The sequence below is a fragment of the Camelus dromedarius genome, chromosome 6, assembly GCF_036321535.1.
Source record: "Camelus dromedarius isolate mCamDro1 chromosome 6, mCamDro1.pat, whole genome shotgun sequence".
Taxonomy (NCBI): domain Eukaryota; kingdom Metazoa; phylum Chordata; class Mammalia; order Artiodactyla; family Camelidae; genus Camelus; species Camelus dromedarius.
Genome location: NC_087441.1, coordinates 1,387,817 through 1,402,362, shown reverse-complemented (window position 1 = coordinate 1,402,362; position 14,546 = coordinate 1,387,817). Strand labels below are relative to the sequence as shown.

The 14,546-nt window shown below is 58.0% G+C and overlaps 1 protein-coding gene and 1 long non-coding RNA gene across 5 annotated transcripts in view; one reads left to right on the top strand and one right to left on the bottom strand.

Annotated features, from left to right (window-relative positions):
- Positions 1-5,296, bottom strand: part of FRMD1 (FERM domain containing 1) — a 36,140-nt gene extending 30,844 nt beyond the window's left edge. For all 4 annotated transcript variants that reach the window (XR_010381172.1, XR_010381174.1, XR_010381173.1 and 1 more), the window contains exon 1: positions 4,822-5,296. The gene's annotated coding sequence lies outside the window, so the exon portion shown is untranslated. The remainder of the gene's footprint in view (positions 1-4,821) is intronic.
- An 82-nt stretch (positions 5,297-5,378) lies between these two features.
- Positions 5,379-8,910, top strand: LOC116154490 (uncharacterized). The gene is made up of 2 exons (XR_010381171.1): positions 5,379-5,710; positions 6,244-8,910. It is a non-coding gene; the product is annotated as an uncharacterized LOC116154490 (long non-coding RNA).
- Positions 8,911-14,546: the final 5,636 nt, after the last annotated feature.

Sequence of the window (14,546 nt, the reverse complement as noted above, 5' to 3'; positions counted from 1 at the left end):
CAAAACGGCTGTCAGCATTTGGGAATGTGCTTGGGGCATAGGGTCACAAACCTTAGCTGGCCTCCCCTGGGACCCCAGTGCCCCCCGCACCTCAAAGGGGCCAACAGGGCTGTGCCCAGCCAGAGAACCAAGCATGGCCTCCTTCCTGCCCGTCCTCAGGACCATCAGTGGTGTCCATGTGCCTGGGCCATGAGCCCAGCAATGGATGCTGCCATGAGGGTATTTTTGGATGAGACTAGTATTTAAATTAAGTGGCCCCCACCATGATGTGGGTGGGTTGTATCCAAGCAGTTGACGGACTAAGAGACAAGTCTGAGGTCCCTGGAGGAGGGGGAGGAGACTCTTCTCCAGATGCCTTTCAGCTCGAGCTGCAGCATCAGCTCTTCCTGGGTCTCCGGGCCTGCCAGCCCCGCAGTCACGTGAGCCAACTCCGTAACCTCTGCTCTGTCTCCTTGTCCCTGTCTCTCCTGTCCGTTGTTTCTCTGGAGAACCTCAGCTAACCGCCCGCCCCCTCCCTGGATTGCACACCCACTCCACTTATGTAAACACACACTCCTGCACCTGGTGACGCTCAGGGGAACACAGGTGGGGGGACCTGCGTGGCCTCCTGTCTGCTCTGCGGCCACTCGCCGGCTTCTCCCTCCTCCTCCCGCCGCCCTGTCCACTTTTCAGAAGGCCTCCCCTGTTCCCAAAGCCTTCGACTCCCCTCTCCCCAGCCAAGCCCCCTCTGACCTGAACTCCCACCAGCCTGGTCGGTGCAGCCCACATTTCCTGCTTGCGCCATGAAGCAGCCTGTTCCCCCGACACCTTCCGCCTTCCTTCCCACTCCTCACAGCAGTCCCGGATGTCTACAGAGCAGGATGAGGTGCGGCCTCCCAGGGCAAAATCTCTAGAGGCTCCCACCGCCCCTCCGGGTCCTCTGACCCTGACCGTGGTGTGGGCTACAGAAAGCTGGCCCTGCCTCCAGCCCGCCCCCCTCGCCCCCAGCCTTCTCCTTGTCTGGGATTCTACGTGGCCTTCCCACCACGCCCCCCTACCACGGGCTCCCCACCATGGGGTCCCCCCACCTCCAGGCCCCACCTCCGCGCCTCCCAGGGTACTGTCCCCTCTGCCTCAGGCCCTTCCCTCTGTGCACTGGCCTCCAGCAGGCAGTCACCCTGGCCTGGACCCGCATCTCTCTGGGGCACTGGGGCACTTGACTGTGTCAGACCATTGTGACCTCCGTGTCTGCTGGCCACTCTGGTGGCGCTGTGACTCACGCTTCCTGGGACAGGTCTGTGCCTGGCTGGCTCTCTGCCCCGGGACCAGCTGCTCAGTGGACATGTGTGAGACCCACGTGCCAAGTCACTCTTCAGAGCCGAGAACAAGCCGCTCCATCAGGCCGCCTGTGGCCTCCTTTACCAGCGCAGGGGCAGTGTCCACGCAGTTCCGGCAGCATGCACCCCGTGAAGACCCCTCTGAGAGAGGCCTGACTTTCAGCGCCAGCTGTGCCCTTCACCCCCACCCACCCCAGCCCCAGACTCTTCACTCAGGCGGCGTGGGGCTGGGATGCGGGATGGAGGCGCTGGACAGGAGGCCTTGGCAGTGGCCACATGGTCAGGCCCACAGGAGGGAGGAGGAGACTGCCAAGGGCAGGGTCCCCGGGTCACCGAGGCGTGCGCAGCGGGCACTGACCGGGACAAGCCGCAGTCCCAAGGCCCAGCAGACTCCAAGCCGCTCTCCGGCACACCCCCTGCGGGTACTGTCGGGGTCAGTAGGACTCTCTGTGTCCCTACGGCAGGATGTGGGGCCCTGGGTGCCACGGGCACCCTGTAAACCTCTGACCCCTCCTACCCCATTACGTTATCGAGTAAAGTAACCAGAATGATGGCCTCCTTGGTGATGGGTGAGGACGGCAGCTTAATGTCAGCATCTTGGTCGTGCCCGTGAGTGTGGGAGGTGCACTGAGAACCAGACCCCACCCAGGCCATCCAGGGAGCAGCTGATGGTTGTCACTGGGTGTCCCTCCAAGGGCTCCTAGAGGAGGGAGGCTGAGGTGCCGGGTCCTCATCATGCTCCACCAGCAGGACAGTGAGCCCAGGGTCACCTTCTGGGGTTGGGTCGGGACTAAAGGGCTGATGTCCCTGGAGCGCTTACATGGTGCCCAGTGCCCAGCCCACTAACGCCACCATCGTTCACATGTCTGTGTTGGGACTGCTGCAGTCACTCTCACTGCTCACTGAGCTGCCTTGCAGAGCGACGTTCATGTCAACCGGCAGCTCCGCCAGCCCCCGGCCAGGGCTTCCAGCAGTGGCGCTGGTGGCGCGGACTGCGGGGTGGGGGTGGCCAGGGCGGGGCGGGAGAGGCAAGGCTCCCGGAGCCAGGTGTTCCCACCTTGCTGCCACTGTGCGTTCTACGGGGTGGGAGGAGAGCGAGCACCATGTGATTGTGAGTGACAGCTGCCCTGGGACAACAGGTGTCATCTGGGAAAGTCCTGGGCCCACGGCCCTGCCTGTGAGAGCAGAGGACTGACTGGCTGGCTCCTCAAAATCCAGTCATTTTGAAACAAAGCACAGTCCCCTTCAGGTCCAGGGGACCCAGTCTGCACGGGGAGGATATTTCAGACTCAAAGGAAGCAAGCGATTCCAGGTGGGTGAGTTCTTGCAGTTTTTGAAACCAGCTTCCGAAAAAGACCGAGAACTCAAAACAAACAGGACAGGAAGAAAGAAGCCGCTGTGCCCGCCTGGAGCAGAGGTCACCGTGCGGCGTCAGACCCCCGCCCCGCCGGCCCGTGAGCCCCAGCCGTGTCTCTGAGCCGGCACATCGGCCCTCCAGGTGGGGATCAAGTACGGAGATGAGACGTGGGGGCCGCAGGCGTGGACCCCTCTCCGGCACCTCATCCCCATGGCGTTCAGCCTGCCCTTCGTGAGAGCAGAACGGCGCAGCCAAAGCAGGCTGCTTAAGGCACCTGAGAAGTCACTGTGACTGCTTGGGGCCCTTGCCTCTAGAAGAAATGAGATGCAGGCCCCTGCAGGCCCGTGGGGGGAGGGCAGGAGCACACAGAGGTGGCTCCCAACAGCCCACCTGGGCCAGACCAGTCCTGGTTAGCCTGGGGCTGGGTGAGGTGACGGGGGAGCAGGCCCTGTACCCTAACGTGGCTGGCAAGCCACCCATCCTGGCCAGGTCCCGCTGAAAACCACACTGAGGCCCTTGGGGGTGCCGAGGATTTCCTGAGGTTCAAGCTCACATCTCTTGTTCATGGGAGGGATGCAGCCTCTGCTGACGGCTGTTCTCTGGAAAAGCTCTCTTCACTCTGGTGTCCACAAAGCCCTCCCACGCGCACAAACACGTCACCTCCCACCCGAGGCCGTGGGCCTCACACATGCCTGCCGGCCCCCCAGCCTGTGCCCAGAGGCCAGGAAGGGGGCCTGTAAAAACGCCCAGCTGGGCCTCCACTCTGCTTAACCATACCCAGGCCGGGAGGTGGCTGGGGCCTCTGTGCCCCCGTGTCACCACTTTCCTGGTCACCAGAAAACCCCTAGAAGTCCAAAAGGAACCAAGTGGACACACCCGTGTTAAGTGGGGGGCGACTTACAGAGCCTCCTCTTGTCAAACCAGCAGTGGCCCAGCACACGCCTGCCCCGGGGTGAAGCGCCATCACAGGGCCGGGCCTTCCTGCCGGCTTCCTTCTGTCTGTTCACCTCTTCGGGGAGCACAGGAGGCAGCTGCTTCCCCCCGGCCCCCTCCCTGCCCCCCTTTGCTGGAACTGGGTGGGTGGGTGTGGGACACACTGCCCTTTTTGTTTCTAATCACCTTTACATCCCACAGAAAAGGGGGACGGGGTCCAGGGCCAAGCAGCCAGCAGCCTCTTCCCGATGGACAGGCCCGGCTCCCTGCTGACAGCTTCCTAGAAAAGCCCACGCACTCTGCGAGGGAAGGCGGACATGCACGCACCTAGTGACCCAAACCACGCTGCCCACCAGCTGGCCTCAGCCCCACCCCAGGCGCTCCTAGCTCCCCAGCCACTCTCCCCTCCAGCCTTCCTTTCTGGGAAGGAAAAAAGAGGGGCTTTGGGCGGCCTTGCTGAGCAAAGGGAAGGTCCTCCCCTTGGAGAGTAACAGCTAATGTTACTTTGTCACCTTGAGTCTACGCCACTCCTCAAGACCCCCCACACAGGTCACCCCAAACAACCAGAACCTGCCGACCTGGACCTGGGGGGTTCCAGTCCTCCTGTGGGTCCACCGCCCAGCAGCTGGGCATGCCCCCCCACCCTGGGTGTCTGCCTCTCAGGGCTTTTGATGACAACCAGCCACAGGTGCTGGAAACAGGAGACTCTTCCAGAACCTTAGAAGCCCCTCCTCCAGGTCTGCCTCAGGCAACCTGTGGAGTCTAGCCCTCTCAAAACAAGCTCAGAAAACCACCTTGTAGGCCACACCTGGATGCAGAGTGGGCGGGGAAGGAATAAAGGAGGCGGGAAGTCAGGGCGTCCCAGCGCCTGGGCGAGTTGAGTCCGGGGCCCCGGAGCCACCGCAGGGGCGGGGGCGGGGGAGGGGGAGGGACTGAGGGTGGGGGGAGGGCCGAGAGAAGAGGAGGAAGGAGCGGAGGGCTGGGAGGGGCCGGGACTCCCTCTAGGAGGGCTGGCCCACCGCTTGGCGCAGAGCCCGACCCCGACCCCGACCCCGACCCCATCTCTAAGTAAGAAGCCGCGGAGGGACGACCGCGAACTGGGGCCAGGTCTGGGACCTAGCGGCGTAATCCACGGAAAGTGACGGCGGAGAGGTGCCCACGACCCCCCAGGACCCCCAGCCGGGGGCGCGCCCGCCCGCGGAGACTGATGCTCACCTGCGGAGGTTGAAGTCGGGGTCCTGTACACAAGGCTCACGGTTCCGTGTCGGGGTCTGGGTGGGGGTCAGGGTCCGGGTCGGGGTCAGGGTTTGGGTTCGGGTCCGGGTCGGGATCCGGGTCTGGCTCCAGGTCGGGGTCCGCGTCCAGATCTGGGTCGGGGTGAGGGTCGGGGCGAGGGTCCGGGTCTGGGTCAGGGTCCGGCTCCGGGTCCGGCTCCGGCTCCGGCTCCGTCTCCGGGTCGGGGTCAGGGTCCGGATCTGGGTCGGGATAACGGTCGGGGACAGGGTCCAGGTCGGGGTCCCGGGTCCGCGGCGTGAATGTGGCCGCAGGTCTGTTGAGGTCAGTGTGGAGCCCGCGGGGGCGGCGGTTGCGGGCGATCCCGAGGGGGAGGTGCCCGGGCTCGGGATTGGCCGGCGCCCCCGCCCCTCCCCGCGTACCCTCGCCCCGCTCCGCCCTCGCCTTCTCCCATCTCCTCTCTGACGCCCCGCCCCTCCCCCTCCCCCTCCCCCTCCCTCTCCCCTGCCCGCCTCCGAGACCAAACCTCCTCTCTGGACCCGCCGGAGGGATTGGGCGTCCTGGGTCGCACCTCCCGGAGGTTGCCCAGCCCTGGGATTGCACAGTCCCATTTGCGCCTTCCCAGGGTTGCAGGATCACCGGATTGCAAGGTTCCTGGGTCGCACTTTCCCGGGGTCGCAGGGGCCTGGTGGCGTCCATACTCCGAAGCGTGAGCGAGCGTCGCCAGGAGACGGGAGCTTGTGGGGGCTCAAGTGTCTCCCCCGCTGACCTGACGGCCTGGGCACCCGACTGGAAACGTCCCCAGCCAGCCACACGCGCACCCGCTGGCCGGGGAGGCGCCGTGCAGACCGCAGTGCATGGCAGCAGGGAGGTGCGCCCGGGGACCTGGTGTCCTGCGGGAGGACCCAGAACTCACCAGCTGGGCGCGAGGCGGGTGTGGGGCGACCCCAGCGTGTTAGGAGCTGGATGTGCGCGGGTTAAGCTGCTGGGGGGCATGAAGCTGATGCAACCCCGAGGAAGGGCTGGGATGTGCTTGGGAAGACGGGCTGGGAGTGAGCAGTCCTGAACCCGAACTTCACTGGCTGACCCGATCTACCAGGCCCTAACCTGTGCCGGCGACCAGGGAACATCGCTGACATGGTAACTTTGCAGAGAAACCTTTAGGAGTGAGGGAAGAATGTTCCAAACCACTGCTCAGGCAGTGCAGGGGCCTGGGGCAGCTGCGGGCAGAGAAAGGGCAGAGAAAGGGCAGAGGCGGGCTTCATCCTAGACCCACCTGCCACCCCGTCCCAGGTGCCAGAGCATCCCTGAGCTATTTCTCCCTGAGGCTGCCTCTGACCATCGTTTTACAAATGCCTGCATCTCCTTATCCCCACCAATTCCCAGCTTCGGTTTTCTTCACAGCATGTGTCAACTGAGATGTCCCCCCTCATCTGCTTGCCAGAAGCAAGTTGTTGCGCCTAGCCCCCATCCGGTGGAAGGGAGGAGTGGCAGAGATTCTGTGGCCATGTTGTAGGATCCCCACCCCGCTCAGCGGGCTGCTTTGGATCATCTTTGGGGCTATTTTGTAAATTTCTTTTGTACAGTGGGACAGCTACGAGCCACATGTGGCCGTTGACTGCTTGAAATGGGGCTGGTCCAAAGTGAAATAAACTATCAGCATAAAACACGCATCCCATGTAGAAGACTTGCTATGAAAGAGACGCAAACTCTCTCTTCACCCTTAAAGCCCTTGTTAGGTGTAGCAATGACAGTATGCTGTGCTCCTGGGGGAAGCGCCTCTCTGGGTCGAGCTTCTAGATCCTGGGCTCCGAGTTCGGCACAAGGACTTGACCCTCACAGTGCCCTCCTGGCTGCCTCTCAGAGTCGGAGCCTTTCCCCATCACGGTGAGGAGCCTCAGCAGGTAGGCCAGTCTCTCAGAAGGTTTTGCATCTGTGTGTGGGGTTTGGAGGAACCACAGGTCAGGCTCTGAAGCATTTCCTGGGGAGGGAACACTCCAGCAAGACATGGGTGCTCTGGAAAGCACAGGGGGTGCAGAGGTAGCAGGGGCAGGGGTCCTGCGGGCACGAGACAGGGGTGGGGCAGTGTTTGCCTGAGCGTCTGGGCGGGGACACCTGGAGCCTTGGATGGGGATCACTAAGGATGCCGGTGGTTTGAACTGTGCCCAAAAAGACATGCTGATGTCCTAACCCTCGGAACTAGGGAACGTGGCCTTACGTGGAATAGTCTTTGCACGTGTAACCCATTAAGATATGGTCATGCCGGGGGAGGATGGGCCATGACCCCATGTGACCATGTCCTCATAAGAAGAGGAGAGACAGACAGACAGACAGGGAGCAGAAGGTCATGTGACAATGGAGACAGAGACCAGGCTGTGTGTCTGTCCCTGTGTTTCTCTGTTTCTTATAGGGACACCAGTCCCATTGGATTAGGGCCACCCCCTTCCAGTTTGACCTCATCTTTAATTACGTCTACCACCACCCTGTTTCCAAACAGGGCACCTCCTGAGGTGCTGCGGGTCTAGGTGTAAACAGAGCTTTTCCGGGGGTAGCACAGGTGAGCCCCTCACGTGCACCTAAAGCAGCCCCACCCCTCCTCCTCCAGTTCTGTGCTTCTCTTGGCAAGCGGCTGCCCCCCAGGGCAAAGGTCGAAGGTCAGGCAGGGCTGCGGAGAGGGGGGTGAAATAGGAACCACCTCCCAGGTGATTCCACATAGGCTCCATTTTTAGGCATAAAGTAGGAGTTGGCAACACTACCACCAGGACCTGGTACCCTGCTTTCTCCTGGACTGCAGGCGACATTTCCGGGAATACATCTGGCTTCTGAGCCCCTGAGCCTGGCGTGGAGCCGTGAGGGGGTTCTGGAGTCCGATGGCCCCTGGGCCTGAGGCTGGCCTGGCCGCCCTGCCTGTGACCTGGGGAGTGACTGCCTCTCCACCCGGCGCCACCGGGGCCTTGAGGAGCTTCCAGCCCAGACACAGGACTGTTATCAACGTCATCAGATACGAGCGAGTGCCGGCCTTCAAGTGGAAAGACTGCAAAGTGCAATTTAAGTACAGCAAGCGGGAGGGGAAGCCACGCTTTCGGCATCCCCCGTGTGGGGGCGACAAAGGCTGGAGAGACCCGTTTCGCCGTCTCCTTGTCAAACAGAGAATAACATCACGTTGGGACCAGTGTCCGAGGTTTCACTGAACTCAGACGGCAGACCAGACGGAACCCAGCTCTGACCTCCTGTCCAGCGCTGAGACGATCACAGAAACGCACCCCTGGGAACCTGGCTTTGCGGGGGGGGGGCTGGACAGAGACGCTGAGTCACTGCAGTTCAAACGTTAGGAACACTTCCTCTTAAGGACGGCATCCAGATGGACACGTGTGTGGGTACCTGGCATGACTCCCCGCCTAGTGGAGCTCACACCCTCCGGGGGAAGACGGGCAGGACTGACCGTCACAGGGCGAGGCGAGAAGCGGCGGGTCTGCTGTGATGGGCATCACTGGTGGAACCTACTCGGATTTGTAGAAAACGGAATTCCGCCCCTCCCGGTCTGTAAGTGAATTGGCTGCCTTAGTTCATCAGTGCACAGCGCTGGCCGACTCGGCTCAGAGAACCTCGGAGCCTCCGGCGGACGGGAAGCCAAGCCAGGAAAGGCCAGAGTCAGCAGGACCTGCTAACGGTGCAGGAGTGAGAACGAGGGAACCCAGGCCGCTGTTTCCGGACCCCGGGACCCGGTGAACGAGGGGAGGCAGGCGGCTGAGGGCGTGGGGCTGGGCTGGCTTCAGCACGTGCTGCTTTGAGAGGCCCGTGTGCTAGCCGAGACATCATCAGAGGCGGTGCCCGGTGTTCCTTTGGAAATCACTGGTATTAGTGAAAATAGAGATTCCACAGTGCAAGTCAGAACCAGGCCTTTTAACTCACTTCGATTTGTTTTGTGCCCATCTGACAAACTATTTTAAGTAAAATTAACGTTATAGTAAAATTATGCAGGAATCAAACTTTAATGCACACGGTGCCCTGAAAAATCATTGAAAGTTTAAAAATTATTTCAGTAAAAATAAAGCAATCATGTTTACAGAATGAATATTGTTACTGTTAAAGTAAAAATGACAGAGTTTCTTGACATTTGATGCCAGGTTTGCCAACAAAGAAAAGAACAGGAAAAGAGTAGAGAACACTTGTCTAACAGGACAGCCTACATCCAGCCCATCTTTGACACAGAAGAAAATTTTAATTTCAGTATTTTCTATGCTGGCGACAACGATTTTAAAATAAAGTTTTGAGACACGGAAATCGCTTTATGGCCTTTACAGGTTTCCAGATGCCTTATGAAATCCGAAAATTAGATACATTAAGACATTCTGCCAGCACGTAAAACGTGTTTACACTGAAGCTATGCTGAACATGCAAGAAGGAGATGATAGGCAACCGGTGTTTGAGAATCTAGAGACTTCAGGCTGTTTGTAAAATCGGATAATGCCCATTAGTGCGCTCTACATTCGCAGCAGCCATTTATTGGATTTTTTTCTAAATAATTTCGAATCTCTCAGGACGCACACAACGATGCCAGTTTCATTTGCTAGTGGAAAGTGTGGCTTCTCAAAATTTACTTAAAACTTCTTGTGGTCCCCAGTGTCATCAAAAACACCGTCAAATCAAGTGACCTGTTGTAAAATGCAATTTTGAAGCAGGTAAATAGTGAAATGCATTTTTAACATTTTCTCAGCCAGAGCAAGACATGTTTTTATAACAATATTATATCCTGGTGACATAGAGCCTCTAATTATTGTGATTAAAAATTAAAATTTTATTTCCTAATTGAGTTTGTACATGTTACATTGACTGCCTTTATGTGTTACAGTTGTTGAGAAAGAAATAATACACTAACATAACAAGGTTTACTAAGGCAGGGTGTTGCCTTTTAAAATTCACACAGAGGTATGAGCTGGTCACTTCCTTGAAATAGACAAGATTATAATCTGAATCAGAGGGATTAAAATGAACTGACCAAGAATTTAAAATAATTATGGTAACTACCATGTAAGCAAATAAAGAAGACTTATCAGTATGAAATAAAGCCAAGAAACCATAAAAGAGACCAGGTGGGAATACGAGGCATGAAAAACGCAGCGTCTGCAGCGAGAACATCGCAGGTCCGCAGGCAGGAGCTGCACCGAGCTCGGGGGAGGGTTCCCCCTCGGGGTGATGCCCAGCAGCAGCTGGGGCCTGCCGAGCCGCTAAGTCTGGCGCCGTCTACTGGAGATGACACCAACTGCAAGTCCGATCATCTGTGAGCGACTGTAGATCCAAGGTGCCCAGGACCCCTTTACGAGCTCTACTAATTTGCTTGAGTAGCTCCCAGTTCTCAGGAAACCAGTTAAGCTGGTTCGACCAGTTAACCCAGGAAACTCACTAGATTACTGGTTTATTAAGAAAGGATATAACTCAGGAACAGCCAGAGGGAAGGGCAAGGCGTGGGGAACGGTGCAGAGCTTCCGTGCTCCCCAGGTGCGCCCCCTGCCACTTCCCTGGCTTCACCAACCCGGAAGCTCTCCAAACCCCACCCTTCGGGGCTTTAAGGAGGGTTCACTGCACAGGCACGACTGATACATCCTTGGCCATTGGTAACTGAGCTCGGTCTCCAGCCCCTCTCCCCTCCCTGGGGGTCAGGGAGGTGGGACTGAAGGTTCCAACCCTCTAATCACGTGGCTGGTCCTCCTGGCCACCAGCCCACATCCGGAGAAGCTTCCAAAAGTCATCTCAGCCACACAACAAGACAGCTTTCTAGTTTATCACCTCGGAAATTCCCAGAGTTTCAGGAGTCGGTGCCCGGAACTGGAAGAAGGCCAAATATATACTTTTTACTGTAAATCCCACCATCCGGGGTGGGTGCCCACAGGATGGGGGAGAAAGCAGGGGTCAGGTGGAGGCAGCCCTCAGGAGTCTGCGAGAAGGTGCAGAAGTGAAAGCCGCACAAGGCAAGTAAAGAGATGCTGAGGGGAGAGTCGAATCGTCAGGTACAGCACCTGTCGGTGCTGGGTTCTAGGAATCCCCAGAAAGAGCTTTGAAAAAAAAGTGAACTATTTGGGGGAAAAAAAAAAAGAGCTGAGAGCCTGCGATTTGACGCCAGAGGGTGAAGAGCAGAGAAGCCTTGGTCTGAGCCTTGTCTGCTCACATCCTGGGGGAGCCAGAGCAGAGCCAGGGCCAGAGATGCTCCAGGGAGATGGGGTGCTCGTGGGACAGCTCAGGCAGATGGGGGGTGGTTTCAAAGGGGCTGGCAGAACAGGGGGATGTTCCAGAAAAGTGCTGAGGGTGAGGGCCCAGGATGTGCCAGATCCCCTCCCCCCTGCCCAGGTGGTCGTTTCAGCACATGGCCACTCCTGTCCCCATCCAGAGGAGCCCCACCCAGCCTCTCACAGGTGTCCCCAGCGCAGGCTGAGGAAGAGGGCACTGCCTGGTACACATGGCCAGCATGGAGAAGACAGGGACAGTGGGCCGGGTCCTGCAGCTCCTGGTGCTCCAAGGTCCCTGAGCTCTGCCTCGGGGGGCCTTGGCCAGGGCTGGAGTCTGTGGGCCTGTAACTTGGCACAGGAAGATGCCTCCAGCCCCGAAAGCACAGGTCTGACCCCAACACGTCCAGGCTTGTGTCCTCTCTGGACCTGTGTGCCACCTGGTGACCCACAGAGACCAGCTGGTGTCAGCCGAGTGAGGCTGGAGTGGCGGTGGCCCTCGGCAGGCCCTGAGCTCCCGCTGCCCCCATGCCCACTCCTCCTGAAGGTGCCTCCCCATTTGCAGAAGCAAGCGAGCAAGTGTGGTGGCCGGCCCTGCAGCTGGGCGGTGGCCGAAGGGAGTGCTGCCCACGTCCCAGGTGTCATCTGGGGCAGGGTTGCCAGGGTGAGTCCTAGAACAGTGTCCGTGGATGGGGCGGGCTGTGCCCGGGAGCCGTGCAGCTCTGCCCCCAGCACCACCTGCTCTGCGCAGGCGCAGACCACTGACTGTCCTGACACCCATACTGGAGCTGTGGGCGGAGGAGCTCCAGGGCCCGCCTAGCCCAGGGTCTACACCCGGAGGTAGAGGACGGCCCCTCCTTTCAAGTGAAACCTGAGGTAGAAGTCCAGGTGTGGGTGTCCCCAGGTCGGGCCTTACCGTCAGTGTGCGAAGCACCAGGCCCCCGCCTCCCCCGCACACTTGCGTCACAGGCAGGAGTGAGGGGTATGGACTGGTTCTCTTCAGACCTCTGGCCTCTCAGATGAACACACTCCGTAACTTGACCAGCATCACAGGATGAGCCGGAGCCCGCGGGAACCCCCAGGCCGCTCAAAACCCGGATGCCAGGCCCACCCCCAGCACACCTGGTCCTGGGTCTGGGCTGGGCCCGAGGAGCAGCGTTTCCAACGAGCTCCCAGGTGATGCTGACATTCCCCGTCTGGGACCATGCCTGGGAGCACAGGGTTAGAGGCAGGCTCAGAACGCGGTCCTCCGACCCCCTTGGCTGGGGCTCTCTGCTCACGGTACACAGCTAGTTTGATTCTGATAAACACAAATTCTGTCAATAAATGAATTCATATATCAAACAAAAGTTGAAACTTGAGTAGCCACTTGGCCTTGCTGACCCCACACTGTTTCAGAGGGTCTAGCAAACTCACCATCGTGGCCCTCAGCCTGGCGTTACTGAGGGCCTGTGAGGCGTCATGCCGAGAGCTTGGTACACGTCATCCTGTTTCTCCCACACAAACCCTCATTAGGCTGGTCTGTTATTGTCTCCATTTTCCAGATGAAGAGACGGAGGCAGATGCAGTTAGTACAATAGAGTACAGTGAGGAAGTAGTCGTCAGAGTTTAACCCAAATTCCTCCATGCAGCAGGTTTTTGTTGGCCAAGTAGTTGATGTGACAGTGATGATGGTGATCATGGTGATCATGGTGGTGGTGTTGGTGGTGATTATGATGGTGGTGATGATGATGATGGTGATGGTGGTGATGGTGGTGATGATGATGATGGTGGTGATGATGATGGTGGTGGTGATGGTGATGATGGTGGTGATGATGATGGTGGTGATGGTGATGGTGGTGATGATGGTGGTGGTGATGGTGCTGGTGGTGATTATGATGGTGGTGATGGTGGTGATGATGGTGCTGGTGATGATGGTGATAGTGGTGATGATGATGGTGATGATGGTGGTGATGATGATGATGGTGATGGTGATGATGGTGGTGATGATGATGATGGTGGTGATGATGGTGGTGGTGATGGTGGTGATGGTGGTGATGATGGTGGTGATGATGGTGATGGTGGTGATGATAGTGATGGTGATGATGATGATGGTGATGGTGGTGATGATGGTGATGGTGGTGATGATAGTGATGGTGATGATGATGATGGTGGTGGTGATGATGGTGATGGTGGTGATGGTGATGGTGGTGATGATGATGATGGTGGTGGTAGTGGTGATGGTGATGATGATGATGGTGATGATGGTGATGGTGGTGATGGTGGTGATTATGGTGATGGTGGTGATGATGATGATGATGGTGGTGGTAGTGGTGATGATGGTGCTGGTGATGCTGGGGATGACATGATTTTGAAGTGGACACTGGTGACTGCAGTAAGACACTGTGTGCTCCTGGGTAAAAAGACTGCTTACAGGTGCAAGAACATTACTGGGCCTTTCCCAAAGAAGGAAATATTAGGAGAGAAAAAGTCTGGATCACAAAGCAGCACTCTCTTGAGCAGCTGGAATGTAAAGTTATCGGCACAGTGATAAGCACTGTAAACAAATCAAAGAACTCCGTCAGAGGGCACCTGTGAAATTCCTGAGCACTTGGCTTTGCTGGTGAGAGGCAGCCCAGACAGACAGACGGTCCTCCAGCAGCAGAGTGTTTATCCAGCCACTGCAAGCTGGGGTCCGCGGGCTGAAAGGCTGCTCTAACTGGGAGGGGCAGTTTCCTTGACTTAAATAACAGATCAAGACGGTGCACATCTGGATCTTCTCAGCGCAGCCTCTCACAGGGGAGGAGACATTCCTGGGCTGCCGGAGAGTGCGGGAAACAAGGCGGACGCCAAGCCTGGCCTGGAAAACAGCGTCAGAGGCTCTGCAGTAGCACACAGATCATCAGGCCCGAGAAAAGTAGAGGCGACGTTTAAAGCACGTTCCCATGAAATCGTGCGGAGATGTGGTTTTAGTCCTCAGCGAGAGGACAGATACTTGTTTAACACGCGATGCAATTAAAAGTGGAAACTGATGTTACAGCAACGCTAGTGTTGAGAAAAAGTATAGATAGCAAAATGGGGGTCTATTTTCCAGGGTAGGGGAGGCAGCGGGTGCGCTGAGACAGGGCCTAAGAGACCGGACACCTCGCAGGGACCTGGCTCGTCAAGGCTCGGAGACCCAGCGCGCTGCTTCTTGGGGTAGATCATTCTTTCAAAGCTGTTTCCTTTCTCTTGGTTCAGGCGCTCTACAGGAGAGGGTGCGGGGTGTGGACACCAGGAGAAGGCTGCAGCCCAGCAGAGAGCAGCTGAGGCGCGAACTGCAGAAGAAGGAACAGGGCTCCTGGCAGACAGACATGAACCAGAGAGAAGGCTGTTGAAAAAAGTCCACATTGCTCGTGTGCCGCCACCAGAGGCGCCCTGGACTCACCCAGCTCGGTGCCCCGAGCAATTTGCAACGTTAAAATACAATTCTGCTGTGTAGCCAAGCATTTGCGGTGCGGTGGTTCT